Source organism: Ursus arctos, unplaced genomic scaffold (assembly GCF_023065955.2).
Source record: "Ursus arctos isolate Adak ecotype North America unplaced genomic scaffold, UrsArc2.0 scaffold_21, whole genome shotgun sequence".
Taxonomy (NCBI): Eukaryota; Metazoa; Chordata; class Mammalia; order Carnivora; family Ursidae; genus Ursus; species Ursus arctos.
In genome coordinates, this window is record NW_026622886.1 from 47835946 (window position 1) to 47854282 (window position 18337).

The following is an 18337-nucleotide window of genomic DNA, read 5'->3' on the forward strand; positions in this document are numbered from 1 at the left end:
AAAATAACCCTATTTGTTATAGGCAAACTGAAGAGTATTAATAAAAACATAACCAAAATGTTGAGGAACTTATAATCTTATCAGAGAAGCCCAGATAAAGACTCAGGGTTGGTTAGTGTGAAAAAATGAGGAGTCAGATGTGCCTGATCCCTGTGTTGGACTCTGTGAAAGGCTGAGATAAGGAAGAGGAATGAGACTTGCTGTTATATTACTCTCAGATCTAGACCTAGGACTGGTGACTGAACCTTCGACATGGAAGAACTTACTGATAATCAGAAGGAGAAAGAGTCTCTTTGCATGGTTCTGAGGATCCTGTCCTGCAGCTCTCTCGGCAGGGGCTAGACAACAACTTGTCAGAGATGCTCTAGAACCTATTCCAGAACTAGCTGCATGGGGTAGCTGCACTCCAGGACTTTGATGTCTCAAAAGTAGGAATATAGTGGTCTACGAACCATGGAATATAAGTGAGGAAAACGGGAATAAACTGAAGCTCACAAAAATTATTTCTATGGGATCAAAGGGAAGCTCTCCAATATGTCTTTCACATATCCAAAATTGAAACCATAAGAAGCTTCCAAATGGGCATACATATGGTCAGAGTACTAAACATTTTATATACGATTGTGGTTCACACTGTGTCCCTCAAAAAGCTGTGTTAAGGTTCTAGTTCCCAGGACCCATGATTGTGACTTTATTTGCAAATAAGGACTTTACAGACATATTCAAGTTAAGATGAGGTTATACCGGATTAGGGTGGGCTCTAAATCCAATGACTAGTGTCCTTATAAGGAGAGAAAAATTTGAGAAACACAGATGCAGAGGGAAGAGGGAAGAGGGAAGAGAGCCATGTGAAGACAGAGGCAGAGACTGGTATTATGTAACCACAAGACAAGGAATGCCAAGGACTGCTGGTAACCATCAGAAGCTAGAAGAGGCAAGGAAAGATTCTTTCCTAGAAGCAGCATGGCCCTGTCAGCACCTTGATTTTGGACGTCTAGACTCCAGAACTGTAAGAGAACACATTCCTGCTGTTTTATGCCACCTAGTATGTGTTAATTAGTTCCTAAGAAACTAATGCATTTGCTTTAATTTATTCTTTACGGCAATACTATGAAAGGTATTGTGATCTTCAATAACGGATAAGGAAACTAAGATTGGAGAAGTTAGAAAACTTGGCCAAGGTCATACTCTAGAAAACAGTAGGAACAGAACTCCGCCCAGATCTATACTTCTCTCACTCCTATTCCCTCCTCCATGCTACTAACACCGACAACACGCACTCACCCAGAGGATATAACACACTGTAGTGTTGAGGGCATGAGTGCTTTCTGGCTTATGCAACAGAGCCCCAGTTTCTACTTCACTATTCTCACCCATCCCAGAGGAGCCCTGTTTTTAGCTAACCTCTGTAGTGAGCTACAAGTTCTTTCCGTACCTGATTTGAGAGGGAGAGGTAAGGTCCAGGAATAAAAACAAAGTGTAGAGCCACTGTGGGCTTCCCTTCACATCAGTTATATGCCTATAGTCGCTTCCTGGACAGCCATACTTTTCCTCTCATCTCACATTTAATCAGATATGAGATATTTTATTTGCTGAATTCTGATTTATTGGAAAGAAAATATAATCAAAAATTCCCATAATGAAAACTTTCAATAAGGAGATACTAAGTAGTAGCTTGTACAAATAAATATTCATAGCTGTTAGCTTAAACATTCAGGGAACAACCCTGAGAGAACAATTTGAAGCCATTGCTGGTTTCCATTTGAGTCAGAGAGCTGATCTAAAAGTGTCATAAGTCTTTGTTACATCTTTAAACAGATTTTTTAAACTACACGGAGAGAAAGCAACAAATAAAAAAAAGAATTATGCATTAGCTTCTGAGGAACTTTGATGGAGGCTGACACGCCACCTCTCACACGTGGCTATCATCTGGGTGCTCATCGGCTCCTTTGCCAAGAGAAGGAGCTTTTGGCATGAGAAATTTGTTGGCTGGTGGTAAGCAGCTGCCAGGCAAGCCTCCAAGTGGTTACCTGCCTCACTCCAGAGGAACTTTTAAACTATTTATGCATACATGCTAATAAAAACTAAAAAGTACAATGTACCCAGGTACTTTTAAAAGTCATGGAAATACTGTGTCATTGTACTCAGGGAATTGCTGAATTTTACTTCTGAGAAAACCATACTTCCCAGCAGTCATGCTGAAAGAATTTATGTATACAGATATATGAAAATCAGATTTGTCCCTAACAGTAAATTACTAATATGGTTTCAAATCTCTAGAATACAGTTGTGAAGAAAGATATATGTAGAAAAAGTCACTCGGCCCCCCACAGAAACTACCTCAAGCCCTAGGAAAAAGCGGGATGGTTTGCTTCAAAAGTGATGTCCCTAAGCTGGAGGTGACTTATCTTGGGATTCAATGTCCCCATCATTTATTGGGTAGATAATTGGTGTCTTGAAGCAACTGGAGTTATAATGGTGATCAAACAGCAATGGTGTAGTGAGTGGGAAAACCACTGGCTTTGGAATCAATTTCAAACCCCAACCCTGATGTTCACAAGCTGCGCTGTCCTGGCAGCTCAGCCTTAGTGTCTGTTCCCCCATCAGCGCACTCAACCACACTAACCTCACAGGCTGTGCCAAGCATTATTCCCAGATGACACCACGCACGTAAAGCACCTAGCCAGACCTTGCATGCCTCAAGTCTCAACAAATATGTGTTTCTTCTTTTCCCTCACCAGTTCTCAGTCTCTCCTTGACAGTCTCCTCGGTTTTACATACATCTTCCTCTACTCCCAATGCCTCCACATATCAGACACACACAGCTTAAGCAGCTTGTGTCCTCTCTCCTGGTTCCTGAGGCAGAAGGCTACAGGACACATCTCATTCCTCTGGCCAGAGCATAAAGAGGGGGCTCCTGAGAAAAAGCTGTTTGTAAGACGGTTGACATTTGTAGGCCATGTTTAAGATTTTATACTTTCTCCTAAGAGTAATAGGAGACATGAAGGACTTTAAATGGACTTTCAGTTTGAAGGAGCATTCTACCACTGGAGACTGAACTGCAGAGACAGGAGGGGATGCATGGATACTTTTGCAATTGTTCAGTCAAGAGACAGTGAGGTCCTGATTGGGGGAAGAGGCAAGTCTCAATGGAGAGAAAAAGAATTAGACAGCTTTAAGGGAAAACTGCAGGTAAAATGTTGGACGGGAGACTGATTAGAAATGAGGCAGAGGGAAGGGGAAAAAAAACAGTGGCACATACATAATTGAACAAGAGCTTACAATAATATGTGGCACATAATGGAAATTAAATAAATGTTAGCCTTTATTATTCTTGTTATTATACTTACTATAACAATATGTTAAAATACACTCAAATCACACAGACGTTTGTTTTGTTAGTAGAAAATTATGAAAGGATTTTTATAGTTTTGCTTCTGAAATTCTTTGGCTAGACATCTCAGTAAATTTATAATTGGTTATATTTTATAATAAACATCTTGCATATTCAGGAATTCTTACAAAAAGGGAAATCTAAACTACAGATTGCTTCCAAATGTCATGAAAATTTTATGAATAGTAATTTAACAATTAATGAACTTGATTTAATATTATATTCTGCACACATTTAATTAGACATTGATCAATGTTAGTTTTATGGTTTTCTTTTGCAGATTTTGGAGCACATCATTTGTTTCCAGGACTCGAATATTTTCAAAGGGACTTAAAATAGCTCTCGGGTCCTAAGTCATGTGCCTTTTGTGACTGATTAACAGAATAGCCTGAGATGGTGGACAACTGAGAGAGAATAAAGTGAAGCCAGGATCGTGATACATGGTATTCTGCTAAAGGGAACAATTTGGAGAAAATGACATCACATGATCGAATTTTCTTCAACTTTTATTAATTGGCTCCCAGGCTATCTTGTCTTTACCTGGGGAGCTTACCAAATGTCAGTATGGTCTAACAAACACCATTCACCCTTTTCATCTTATTTACGTGTAAATAAGGGCTTATCAAATATGCATTTTGTCAGACTGCTTAGGAATCAAAATCTCTGCATATAATGATTATCCTGGGAAAGTATTAAGCTTTCAAAAAGATATTAAACTCCGTAGGATAGCATTTTTGGCCATGAAAAACAAAATCATATAATATGAAGAAGAGAAATGACTTGCCCAAGATCATGTAGCAGCTACTGACCCGAGAGCTGAGGGAGGCACTTCCAGAAAGAGTCTGACTAGTTCTTACAGGTGCTGGTGGCTTCAAGAGCAGACGCATGCCAGTCAGGGACCTATAACCTAGCATCTCTTCATAGCTCAAGGCCCTCAAAGTGTTCACACTCTTGTTCCATGTGTAAAGGTAAAGCCTTTAGAACTCACTCTGAGAACAAATGAGGGGGATGAAAATGATTGTAACAATCTGTCAGGAAATTGGTTATTCACCATGAATTCTATTCAAAGATCTCAAATGCGTTTAAAAATTTGCCTGAAATGTAAACCAGTAGAAAAAATACTTGGCCTTTTCCATCTTTTCCCATGGTAATCATTACAACTAATGGGATTTTCTCAAGGGATGCCCTTGATCATTCATCAGAAATGGCAAACTGATCTTTGATTTATATAAAGCATAACTGTTATTCTGGGAAGGTCCTACCTGGTACCGCTAGTGAAAGATATCATGAAAAACATGGCCTCGGTACTGATCTTCCATAGGATGACACTGGTCCTACTACAGTGTTGGAAAATGAAATACTTTCAATAATGTTGTAATCAAAGAGCTCTACCTATCAGAATAATTATTCCTTTTCCTTGAAGCTATCACTCATTAACAGCTTACTATGTGTCATGCACAAACAAGACCAGTTACTCTTCTCGACAATCCCAATAATTACATATTGTTGTACCACTCTTATAGGTAAAGAAACTGAGTCTCAGAGAACTTAAACAATGTATCCAAAGTTACACAACCTGTAGGCTTCAAATCCTTGTCTATATGATAGCATGGTCTTGCTTTTAAGACTATTCAGTTTAGCATTTGGATTACAGGGTATCAGCCAGTTGTTAGGCGTCCCTGAAACCATCCCTGTAGTTGGTTATGAAAACCTGAACATCAAGCTAGAGTTCTGACCAGAGATAGAGATCTGCAAGTCACTGGTGTGTTGGTAGTAATCAAAGGAAGGGATATATTTTTTACGTCTCATTCCAGAAATATTGAGAGAGTATCTACTCAGACCAGGCACCATTCTAGATGCTTGGGATACATCAGTGAACAAAACAGACAAAATGATCTCTGCCTTCTTGGAGCTTATCTTCCTAGAAGGAGTGGAGGAAACACAGATAAAAACATAATAAATAAGTAAATTATATCATATGCTAGGAGGTGAATAGTGATACTATGTAAGGTGAGACTATGAAGGAAGAAGCAGCAAAAATGGTTGGCCTTACTAAGACTCCTGTGAAAATTTCTAATGATTCCCTTAGTGGACACATCAGCAAATTACAAGTGAGTTTTCTGTCTGCTTTAACGCTGAGGTCATCAGGGTGTAGGAGGGACAAGGATAGTTTTGCAAACCACTGACTGGATAGTCCTTTGGAAGCACTCTCCTAAGTGCACTTCAATACTCCATCACCCTGACCCACCCTGTGGGGCTCAGGAAACCCTACAGCCCAAGAAAATACAATTCCAAGTACAACTCTGGCTGTAACCAGCCCATCCCCCTACTTGTAAAGAAAAAACCCAAAACACGAAATCTGGGTTGACTGGTCTCATCGCCATCTCTCCCCCAACAGTTTCTCCTTGCTCTGAAATCAAGCAGTAAGAAGTAGCAAGCCCAGAACTTCTCATAGTCCAGAGTCATTATATTTCCTCACTCTTGGTTTTTCCTACCCAGTCAGCAGCAATGCAAGGCAGTCAGGATAAGCCTTTCCCATGTATGAAATACAAAGCGATAATGAATTGTGATTTCAGGGGAAGGAAATGGTTTCCTGCCCAAATGCATGAAACAATGCATTTGGCAAGGAACAACATCTACAAGTTATAAAGTACTCAACCATAAAATGAAAGAACGAATTAAAGCAAAGTTTCATATCACGTATCACAAATTACATCTTTAATTAACGTATTTTAACTGACTTAAATTAAAATTTTATGTGCCCAGACAGAGCCTCAAAAATATGTCCACAGTACATTACAAGAATTTAAAAGGCTGCATCTCGAAATTCTTTCTAATGTGAATCTTCACGGTAGAATGAATACCTTTTGCTTTTGTTGTTTCGTTGCTTTTTTTAGCCTAGTAAAAAACACATTAACATACAATTTACCATCTTAACCATTTTTGAGTGCACGTTCGTGTTAACTATATGCACACGTTGTGCAACAGATCTCTAGAGTTTCTTCATCCCGCAAACCTGAACCACTATGCCCACTGAACAACTACTCCCCCTTTCATCCCTCACCTCCAACCTTTGGCACCACCAATTTACTTTCTAGCACTAAGAGTGTGACTGGTTTGGATACCTCATATAAGTGGAATTATGTACTTTTTGTTTTTTGTGACTGTCTTATTTCACTTAGCAGCATGTCCTCAAGGTTCATCCACATTGTAGCATTTGATGGGATTTCCTTCTTTTATAAGATTGAGTAATATCCTGTATTTTTATACAAAATTTTCCTACCCTGTAATATAGGTTAAATATTTAAATTTTCCATAGAATATTTTATTTCTCTAGGAAACTTCTAATTGTCCAGCAAGGTATTCTTCAGCGATATCCCACATCATTTCCTAAGCCAAAAATCGTACTCTGTGCTATTTTAAGTTTTAAAATAAAAGCATTTCAAAAGATATTTTGACATTTCCCTTCCCAGATGCCCCAAGGGTGAAAGAGGTAGGCCATGTAGAATGTGGGGAGTATAACTGAGCATCTCTTACTTGCTAAGCTTCAATTAAGATGGCACATTAACTTACTAGTATTTGAATAAATTGTATTTCCATGGAGAAACACATGAGACAAAGTATTATAAATATTAACTTTGGTAGACAAAAAAGAAAAAACTAATATAAAACAGTCTTTCCCCTCACAGTCAAGATTTACTGAAACCCAATTTTATCAATAACTAGTTCTTTAAAATCAACCAGATATGTTGACTTTACATAAACGCAAGAAATTCCTGTGTTGCTATCAAATAATGTAAGCTTATCAAAATCATTATTATTTCAAATATTTTTTAAAAGGCCAGGAATATGTTACTAATAACTGCATACATGCATAAAGAATTCATAGAAGCAGGCATAATAGTCCTGGGAGAATTAGACATGTGGTCATGAGGTACTGCTTACAGACTCCACCATTTTGGTTTAGAATTGCTGTATTTTTTCACTCTTCTAAACTACTTCCAATTATTTACATTTGTAGGACATTGAACACAAGTGTCAACCTGCTCTCTCATCAACTTTCTGTCAGAGCAGCTAAAAAGTAAAAACTAGGCAGAGAGAAGAAGTTGTATTGCTTGATTCTCGTGTTTCTTTTCCATACTCCAGCTCTTCCCAGACAGATCATGGATTTTCACTCCTGGATGACTTTTTCGACTTCTCCCTTTATCTGCAGTATTCTTCTTTGCCCTGTTTTTACCAAACCCTTACTCATCACTCAGAATTCAATTCAAAAGCTACCTCTTCAGGGAGCTTGACTCAACAACCTCAGACAAAATTAGCCTCTATTTCAGCTCTGTCCCTTTCTATTATAATTAATGAGTTGAAAATCTATCATTCCATCACACTGTATAGTTCTTAAAAACACGCACTATGCCTTCCTTACTTTTTTAGTTCCAGCAGTTATTACAGTATCTAGCAGATGTAGGTCAGATGGTCTCCCACATATATACAGATTCTGCTCATTCTTAACGTCCCATATACAGTCTCTAGTAATAGCTTATTTTACCATCTGCAAAATGGAGTAACATTTACAGTAAAAATAAATAAATATTTACAGTAAAAATAAATAAATATTTACAGTAAAATCTTTTGAAAGCTATACAAATAATTTGAAAATATTTATTAAGTTATGTTAACTGATGGGGGGAATACTATAGGAGAAAATCTGGATCTTTAAAATATACATAGATGATGATAATAATTATCTGACATTTGATAAATACCCCTTGCCTCTAGGGACTCACAGAAGAGCTCTCTTTTATATATTTTAGAACTTTCCCAAGCTCTTTGAGCTGTAGTCAAGTAATATTGCTTATGATTAAAATGTGATGATGCTAGTAATGATAAGGCTTATGGCATTTATTCCATTCAATAAGTGATCCACATGATACTTAAAGACAGGAAAACGTAATACTAATATAAGGAAGGGTACTATGTAGCAAAACTGTTTCAAATTCCAAAGGAGTTCCCATTTTAACAGTTATTGCTTAATGTGGTTAAAAGAAATAGTTCAAAATAAATAGTGCCAACCAATGAGAGCTTCCCAAGTTCACAAAGCATCAACTTCTTGCGGATGCCTCAGTTTCTCTCTTTTGATCTGAGTTAAACTCCTACACCAGTTAGTCTTTCCCACTTCAAGTATCTTACACAAATCAGCCAGAAAAACCAAAAATAAAAACATAAAAACCACCACCACCGTGACCACTACACCCCCCACCCCACCCCCAGAAATATTACCAAACCATTACCAAAACCATGCTTTGAAAATAAAAAGACCTCAACTTGGAGCTGGAAAAGGGCCAAGAGAGAATGTTCTTAATACCTCTCTCTTCCCTGAAATTGCAGAGAGCACTTTGACTCACTAGCTAATTCGATACAGAAAAGCTAAGAATTAGTCCAATCATTTCTTTAACTTGCAGACCAGGAGCCTGATTTCCAGCAATGGTTTGATTTTAACAAAATACCACTGCAACTAAATAATGGGGAATTTTCATGGAATTCATGAAATGACATTACATCTCCTCTTCCCCTTTGCTCTCCCCTCCCATTCCTTTCGTCTTTCTTTCCATTCCCCATGTTTGAAAGAAATCTAACCACCCTTAAGCTTGCTTGCTTCAACAAGACCATTTCTAATTTTTTCCTTGATGGACCTAAGTTGAAAAAAAACAATGCATTACCAGCGGGGGCTCGCCCATGATTTGCCCACACCACCTCACCGCCACAGTGTGGGGATGCCAGTGGTGCAGTCACACCAGGGACTGCCAACACCCCTGAAATATCAGGCATCAAAGGGATTCCTAAATCACACCGTGGACAGCTTTATTACCCATAAAGTAGAAAACCCACACAGAAGAGAAGCTGTCCTGGCTTTACTGTTTATTGGCCAGGTGGAACTGATTAAGAATGTGAGAATCTGTGGTACCAATAATCATGGGCTTCTTGTGTTCAACCTAAGAAAGGGTTTCACATAACCCAGCAATAGCACAGGGCATTAGGCATTAGTGCTCAAGACATGCAAACTTGGAGCTATTTATACTCAGGACTGGGCTAGACAGGCTGGCTCAGAGAAAATATTAAGAGAAAAGTGTGGAAGACAGAGAAGTGACTCTCAGAAACCACAATTAACGCACAACAGATTACAATTCCCTTGCAAATGAATGTAAAGATTACCTCGGATGAATTCGGCAAAGGCTACGTTAAAATGATGGGTAGCTCTTAATGAGGCCTGGCTTCATCTGAAGTCCTCTTTACAAAGGAGGCCAAAAATGCATTCCCTGCAGGAGCTACTTTCTTGTCCAGAGGCTGCTTTACCAGATGTGGACTGGAGAAAGAAGCTACTGAAGAGCCACAGGTGGAAGTGAGAGCAGAGAGGAGAGGCAGTTTCTCTCTCCTTTCCTGGAAGGAAACAGCCCTGTTTTATGAAAATAATCCAGAAAGGCAAAAAAAATACAATAGATGGTCAATATCATGGTGTTATTTACTTTGCAAAAGGTTCTACTGCAGCATTCATTTGAATGTGTTCCTAGTATATTTTAGAAATGGTTTTATATTTGAAAATGATATGCACTTATGTTACCAAAGACATCCATTGCATAATCTGAAAACACTGTGTGAAGATTATGCCAAAAATGTATGTATGTTTACTATACAAAAGAAAGTATGACTAATGAAAACCAAAAATCACAATAAATTTCCCAGACAACTTGATAGTTTTAAGTAAATTTAGATATGAAGAAAATAGGGCACATTTACAGATTTAGGTAGAAATTTGCTTTTAATGAAATGATTCATTCTTTATCTATTCATTCTAAACCTTACTAAGGTTCCAATTTCAAAACTCTAGGAATTTCAAATGGTATTCCACTAAGGACTTTACAACTTATTTCATTAATTATAAATGATTATCAAGGAGAATAAAATCTACCCTAAATATGCAAAATATAATTTAGTTTAAAATAAAAATAGCTCTCTTACTGAAAGAATTAGAGCTAAAACTCTAAAGAAGGGAAATATGAGCACATAATATGTGCAGAAAAAAGCACACATATTCATAAATCATATACCAGTTATCAATAAAATAAATGAGGAAACACAGCAAGTAAAATTAGAGCTTATAATTTGATTACTATGCTATGTATTGTGCCAAAATAAAAAAAAAAGTCGAATCTAACTGTATCAGTATGCATGAGAAACCATTCTCTCACAGTACATGTGTGATTACTTATAGTGTAATCCTGTGTGACTCCGAGTATCAAAGATCATCAAGAACTATACAGCAAAGCAAGAACTTTTCAAGGATTTAAGTATACTCTCAATGGTGAGTCCTAAGTCTGACTTTACATTTAGAATTGAATTTCAGGATATCTAAATTCTGTTCCTTTTTAAGCAACTCATTTCCTCCGATGATCACTTTCAACGTTAAGGATTAGGACATTCCTGGAATGAACTGGCCTTCTGCTCCCTTCATATTATTTTTCCATTGTGCACATATAGAGGATTAGGCACGAAGTCATGCAACAGCTGTCTAGTCATGCATGTGCTATAATCTAGAGGAAATGCATTGCCCACCTGCAATGCAGCAGTTAATCTGCAGTTGACAAATGGTGTCTAACCAAGTTCAATGGCAATATAGTGAAGAGCTTAAAAGGTATGCATACATTTTAAAATGGGGGTGGCAATGGAATAACTAGTGAGACTATTTATTAATGTCTAGATTTCTACTTCAACAGACAAGTTGTTTGGGTTTTTATTTTAAATAACTTTCAAGATTTTCTGAGATATATTGCAATTTGTCAATATCTTTAAAATCCTAAAGCTTCATTTAGAAAGTTGATTTCAGAGAGGAAATTTTCTACAACTGGCAAGGGGGCTGTAAACCTGCCCAGAGACTTGGGGGGGGGGTGTCGTGAGCTGAAGCAGCAAAACAAAAGGCAAAGTCTCCTACGGAAAAACAGTTATGTTTGTTGAGTCAAGGTCTAAGCTGATCACAAGTCGAAACACAGACAAGTCAGGAGAGGCACACTGCCGGCAGGGAGAACACTCAGGACTTCTGATACCTGATTACTGTGTATCCAGTGTTTAGGGCCTTCTCCATCTTACCTGCCTAGCAATGAGCCAATGACTCTCCACAGACCTGAATATAGCAAGACCTGACAACCATCCTGCTTCCTACCCCCTCACATGCGTCGTCAGTCCTGGAATGTATTCCCATAGTGCCTTGATGTGTTTGTACCTACTTGGAAGAATCTGAGCTTCTAGAAGACTGCCACCAAAGAGCTAGGAAAAATTCCACCTTCATCTTGCATGACCCCATCCCGAAGCCCAATTTATTCTCCACAGGATGATCTATCTTACCAAGGGCAAATTTGATCAAGTTCTTTTGCTTCTTAGCAGCTTTCAAAGCTAATATTTTAAAACTTAAAGTTTTTCAGGGCACCTGGGTGGTTCAGTTGGTTGGGCATCCGACTCTTGGTTTTGGTTCAGGTCATGCTGTCAGGGTTCTGAGATCGAGCCCTACATCAAACTCCCTGCTCAGTGGGGAGTCTGCTTAAGATTCTCTCTCTCTCTCTCTCTGCCTGTGTCCTTCCCCCCACTCTTCCTCCCTCTCTCTCACTCTCAAAATAAATAAATAAATCTTTAAAATAAAACAAAATTTTTCTCAGCTAAGCTTTCCATCCTTCCCTGGTAGATGGACTAAGGTACCCTGCATACAATCCTATAAATACTGGTCACAATTCATTATTATTATTGTTAATATTGTTATTAATATTATCATTATTATTTCCCACCTTTCCCTGTTAAACTATCAGCTTTATAAAGATGCTACTTGTTCAGAGGCATCTGGGTGGCTCAGTCGATTGAGTGTCCAACTCATGATTACAGCTCAGGTCATGATCTCAGGGGTCCCCCTCAGCAGACTCCGTATCAGGCTCCATGCTCAGCTGGAGTCTGCTTGAGAGTCTCTCCCTCTGCCCCTCCCCCTACTTGTTCTCTCTCTCAAATAAATAAATAAATAAATAAATAAATAAATAAATAAATTTTTTAAAAATGATACTGCTTATCCAATGCTACTTCCCTAATATAGTATCTAGCATATAGGAGGAACTCAAAAATAGTCGTTGCATGAATGAAACATGAAGCACTTGGCTACTATTGATCATCTGTGTGTTACAAAAGTTGTATTTTGAAAGAGGAATATTTGCTCTAGAACATTCAAGAACAATACTTTAAAGTCTATTTTCTTTCAAATTTATATATAATATAGATAATGAGTTATATTACATTTAAGTACATACACATGTCATACTTAGAAAGATTCAAGACTGCTGGGGCTTTTGCCATTTGTACATACATCAGAAACCAAAGCCTTCCCCTTCTTGCCTCTGTGGCCTCATGAACCTGGCATAGTAACACAACCTTGATGTCGTGTTGATTAGGCAAATGAAGCTGCTAGGATTGCCACAAATTACCCCTGGTGAGTGAAGGTTCACATCAGTGGGGTCTTTATACCAACAAGAAATAAGGAGCACTAGAAGAACAGCATAAAAATGTCCTTGTTTAGATCATTCTTCAAAAGATTGCAAGGTTCAAAACACCAACTTAGACATAAATGCCAATTATTGGCATTTGTTAGCTTTGTATTTCTGCTTTCCCCTTTCTCATTACAGTTTCGAACTAAATCTGTTTATATTCTTTAGGTCTCTCCCTACACCACCCCCCTTTTTGTAGTGCAAATCGATTTCCATGTGGTACACGTAGCCAGGACAGGAAGACCTTCGGCTTCCCTCAGCTTTCTGTGTTCTCCTGATTGTTACAAACTACTCCAGTGAACTAGATTCCCTTGACCTTTAACTTCTCTCTTCCTGGTCTCCAAAATAGAATCACTTACAGATGAAGCAAGGCTGAAAAATTGCAAACATTTGGGTGCTTAGATGGCTGAGGCTTCCCCCAGAGTAGTTCAGTGTATTGTGTTTTCCTGTCATCCATCTGATATCCAGCCCTGACCTGGCCCAAAAATCAAAAGGAAGCCAAGGAACTTAACAAAAGCTGGTTTCTTTTGTTTTTAGAAAAGAAAAAGATGCTAATACATCAAAGTTTTATTTTTGAAAATTAATTCACAAGGACCTTAGATCTCAGATCTCAATAAAACTTATTCTTATATTTAAAAAAACCCTCAATTATTAAATGAAACAAACATTTAAAGGGTACCTAATTTGTGCAAATCACTACACTGAGTACCATCGGAAGAATGCCAGATAAATAATACATAGTTAATGCTATTTTGAAGACTGAACTCCAGTGGTAGAGACAAATGTACACATGAAAAAAATTCATATACTACATGAACAAATTAATCTTTTATAGAGTACTGTTTATTGTAAACACAAGTACATACATACATGTATATGGACATTCACACACATACGTGTATGCATTAGCGCATGAAGAAAATTTTCCATAATTATCATAAAGTCCCTGCAATACTCCATGTTATTATTAAACAAGAAGGTTAAGAATAATTTGCCCAAGGTCACACAACAAGTAAACTAGCATGTGTCAGGGATAGGCTTGGAAGTTCAGCCTCCCTAATACCAAAGTCCATGCTCTCCACACGGCATCCAATCCTAAGTACTGTACATTATAACAGCCAGTCATTATAACAGTACATTATAACAGCCCAAAGTCAGATGAAATTGTAGGAGAAAAAAAAGACAAAACAGAAACAAGCTACTGTTAACATAAAGATGAGGAAGTAAATAATGTTTATGATAATTCAAAACACACACAAAAATCTATTCATTCCCAAGTTTTTAACATTTACCAAGCCAAAAAGAGAGCTAAAGAAACAAGAAGGGGGCTCACACATTTCAATTCACACTAAACATAAGCTGGCCCCTCAGAATTGTGGTATTAGTCACTCACTGGCCCATTATTAATAAATTATTTGAAATTTTACCATAATTAGTATCCCTGACGTAATATATAACTTGGACGTAATATATAACTTGGATGTAATATAAATTATAATGGATGCTTATGTGATATTATTTTGTGTACTAAAATTCCAATGAATATAATGTTATTCATCTCTCTCATAGGTGTACTGAGGACTCCAAAGTTAAATAGCATCCTTTCTGACATTTTAAATATTCCCACCAATAAGTAAGAGAGACTGTAACATTTCCTACCACACAATCAGGTCTCTGCTAACACAGAAAAGTTAGGAATTGAAGCTCTTACCTGGAAAATTCAAGAGAGTCTGGGGAAGAATACATCACAGAGACTAGGTTCAAGCCCTATCAACCACGTGTGCACATAGGTCAGACGCTCAAGGTCTTCAACGTTCACATGGATTCTCAATAGAGAAATCTCTGTGTGGCCATTTTCCTAGTCACCATCAATTATTCCAAATGAACAACTATCTATACATACCTCTTTCCAAGTAATTACAACCACCTGATCAACTTAAGGATGGAACAAAAAGCCAGCACATTTAAGAAGTCTGAAAATAATCTTCTAAGACCAGACTGTGGCTATTTGGATCCCCTAAGACTAAAGCTTTAAATGTTGATTCTCCCAAGACCTAAGGGTAGAAATTTTATATACAGCCTTCAGTGGCTCAGAACAGCAGGAGCTGCAGTGGATGTTCCCAAAGCACCCATTTGGCCAAAAAGAATGACAAGGCAAAGGGAGGGGAAAAAATAGGTTCTCCATTCCCAAAAATTCACTTTCAAAGCAAGGATTCCCTTCAGAGATATATCAGTAAACATAACAGCAAATCCGTGTGGTAACCCTAACCATGTGGCATTGTCTCACGTTCAAGTTTCCCCAAAATACCTAGTTTCATGTTAGCACTAATTTTCCTTAAATGAAAAGCCTCCTCAGAGGACGTAGAACAGGGCAGCCACCCAGTCTCACAAGAAGATCCCGTAGTGGAGAAACTATATTAGGTTGTTTCCTGACAGCTCTTGCAGCAAAGGTTAGAGGGCAGGATATACTCCAGAAGGACTTTTTCCGTCACTCTTTGGGGCTTCTACCAAGTTGACTTGCCAATATATGCATCTACTGATAACAAGGAGGACCTACAGCTTTGCTGAAAGGGACAATTGTGTCCCTTTGAACTGAGCAGTGAAAGTAAAAGTGCAAAGACAAACTTTTATGGATACATCATAGCCTAGTGCCAGAACCAGTGTTTCAGAAAAATGAGAGGATTTGTTTTGGTAGAGGCTGGACATTTACCTTCCCACTCCAAGGCACATCCCCTTAGACAGCCAAGTTACCAGTTTGGTGTAGATCCTTCCAAAGTTTTTTTCTATACATTTGCATACAAATATGAAATCACCAAGTACACATGCATTTTAAACAAATATCATTTATTCTTATGTAAATGCCCTCTTCTCAATGATACATCATAGATGCATTTACATGTCTACAGTACATTATAGTTTCTTTATGTTTAGACACTCCCTTACTAATAAAACAAAATAAGTTTCTCAGTGAATATCTTTGCAAATGCTTCCTTGTTCAAATCTCTCTGATGTCTACTGAGAAGTAAACTGGTGGCTCAAAGGTTATGTGCAATTAAATGTTAATAAATGGAGCCACATTGCTCTCTCAGCTGTGTGCGAGTGCCTATTTCCCCACACCCTTCCCAAAATATGCTATTAGCAAATATTTAAAGACTGCCCATCTGGCAGTTTAAAAGTAGCAGCTAATTTCTGTTTTATAAAATTTTCTTGATTATTAATGAAGTAAAACATATTTCTATACATTTATTATCTATCTATACTTCCTTTTCTATACATTGACTGTTTGCATACCTGTCCATTTTTCTATTGGGTGGTCTTTCTCTTAGTGAAATTTGGTATTATTTAAAATTTAAAATACAGACAACACAGCCCTTTGTTATATGTGTTACATGTACTTATCCCATCTTTCATTTGTTTTTTTAAACTTTATTTACCATTTATTTTTTAAATCAATTTAATCAATTTTCAACTTATTTATGAAAGCCTTCACTAGCTCGAGGCATTAAAGATACTATTCTATATTTTTTCTTGAAGTTTTCAATACATTTTGTTTTCATTCTTTAAGTGTGGGAAATAGAAACACAGTTTGTATTTTCAAAGTAGAGTATTCCCATAATACCTGAAGTGTCACATTTATCATGTATCAAATTTTAATATACATATCATCCATTTTGGAGATTCTATTGTATCTCTCTGATTCATTCGTCTAGCCCCACACTGTTTTAATTACTATTAACTTTTTATTGGTATATAGTAGAGCAAGTGTTTCTTTTGTCTTCCTTTTTAAAAAATGTCAATTCTTGGACATTTTTCCATAACAGATCTGGCTTATCAATTTCCGTGAAAAAAGACTGTGAAATTGTAATATAAATAGTATTTATTTTAGAAATTACTTTAGGAAGAATTAACAATTGTTTCATGATTGACTCTGTATCTATGATCATTATCATTATGTGGCTCTGTATATTTAGATCTACCTCTCCAAGCCTTTATAAAATTTAATTAATTGAATTTAATTCACTCATTATTATTATCTGATAATATTGTTAATACTAGGCTATCTCCTACTACTGCTCCATTACTATTCTTTTTCAAAAATTTTCAACCTGTTCTTGTCCACTTACTTTACTAAATAATATTTAGCATACTTTAGTTCTAAGATAAACTGTATTTTATCTTCTTCATTATGAAAAGTATACACATTTCAAATGGAAGTGAGAAAAGAGACACTGGGAGGAGTACATTCCAGTACTCCAGGAAAAGCTCGTGCAGAGACAGAACAGTATGTGACATTGTTTGGTAACTAAGCACAGGTTTGGGGGGTGGTAGGTAACGACAGGAGGTCAAACTACAAATGTAAGAGTGGGTCAGCTCACGGACGACTTGCATGTTCCATAGGATTTGACCAAACACCATTTACTTAACTATGTGATGGCACAAATTTAAACCTAGAGTTCTATCACTAGCATAAAGTCACCATATGTTTCGATGTGATTTCAAATTTAGAGATTCCTAGCACGGATGTGGAATGCATGCTCGCTGCAGGTTAGGAGGGGTGTGTCAAATCAGTACAGGAGCATCAGCAGAGAGCGGAGAATGAATCAAGTCAGGTGGATGGGCTTTTCTCCTTAGTTATGCAAATTAGAGAAATAAATGCCCTAAGGATTAGCAAATGAATCTTATCCTGAGCAGCAAAAGCAAATGAATTTTGAAGAAAGGGAAGGGTGAGGAACAGAAGATCAGGGAATTGGGGTAAGAGTCGAGGTTTCTAAGAGCCACCAGGCAGTCACAAAAGTCAAGTGTGCCCCGGTAGTCTCTTGCTTTTCCTACTTTCTCACCCTCCTTTAGGTATTTACTTCCACCTGTATCTAGCCTCTCTTTTCTCCTGCCTCCCGTTGCTGTTTGCCCTGACGCTGCTCAAGCAAAGCACCTTTTTTTTACTCCCCCTTCTAGAGAGAAATTCCTGGTCCGTTGTTATGGGCCGTGTTCCCTGCTAGATGGCAATAAGCGGTAACCTATCCATTACATGAAGAGATCTTACCAGTGAATGATTTAGTTCTCTGATGTCGCTTCTCCGGACTTTTGCAGTTTATGTCAGATCAAATGTCCACGTTCAAGGACTCCAGAAGACAATTTTGGTCAGGAGGTTTTTAGCGTTGTGTAATCAAAATAAGCCACTCAGCAGAGTGGCCCTGGTAGGAATGTTTGTGCAGAAATACTGTCATGAGGAAAAAAAAACCCTGAAATCTAAGACATGTCTTGCCTAATGCAGGACATCTGGTTACCTTATACTAATGTAGTCAGTACCTCAGAAAAATAAAAACCGCAGCATACTGATGGCCAAGTTAACTTTGCCTTATGAAGCTTAGCCCTG

The 18337-nt window shown here is 37.6% G+C and overlaps 1 protein-coding gene across 11 annotated transcripts in view; it reads right to left on the bottom strand.

The window, feature by feature from the left end:
- The window catches only part of SLC16A7 (solute carrier family 16 member 7), a 724207-nt gene that overhangs the window by 668660 nt on the left and 37210 nt on the right, over positions 1–18337 (bottom strand). For 4 of the 11 annotated variants that reach the window (XM_048217843.2, XM_057316181.1, XM_048217845.2 and 1 more), the window contains exon 1: positions 18005–18089. The exons of 4 other annotated variants lie outside the window; for them this stretch is intronic. The gene's annotated coding sequence lies outside the window, so the exon portion shown is untranslated. Of the gene's footprint in view, positions 1–18004; positions 18152–18337 lie in introns of those variants that run through there. 3 more of the 11 variants (XM_057316177.1, XM_044384659.3, XM_048217853.2) reach the window with 3 other exon arrangements.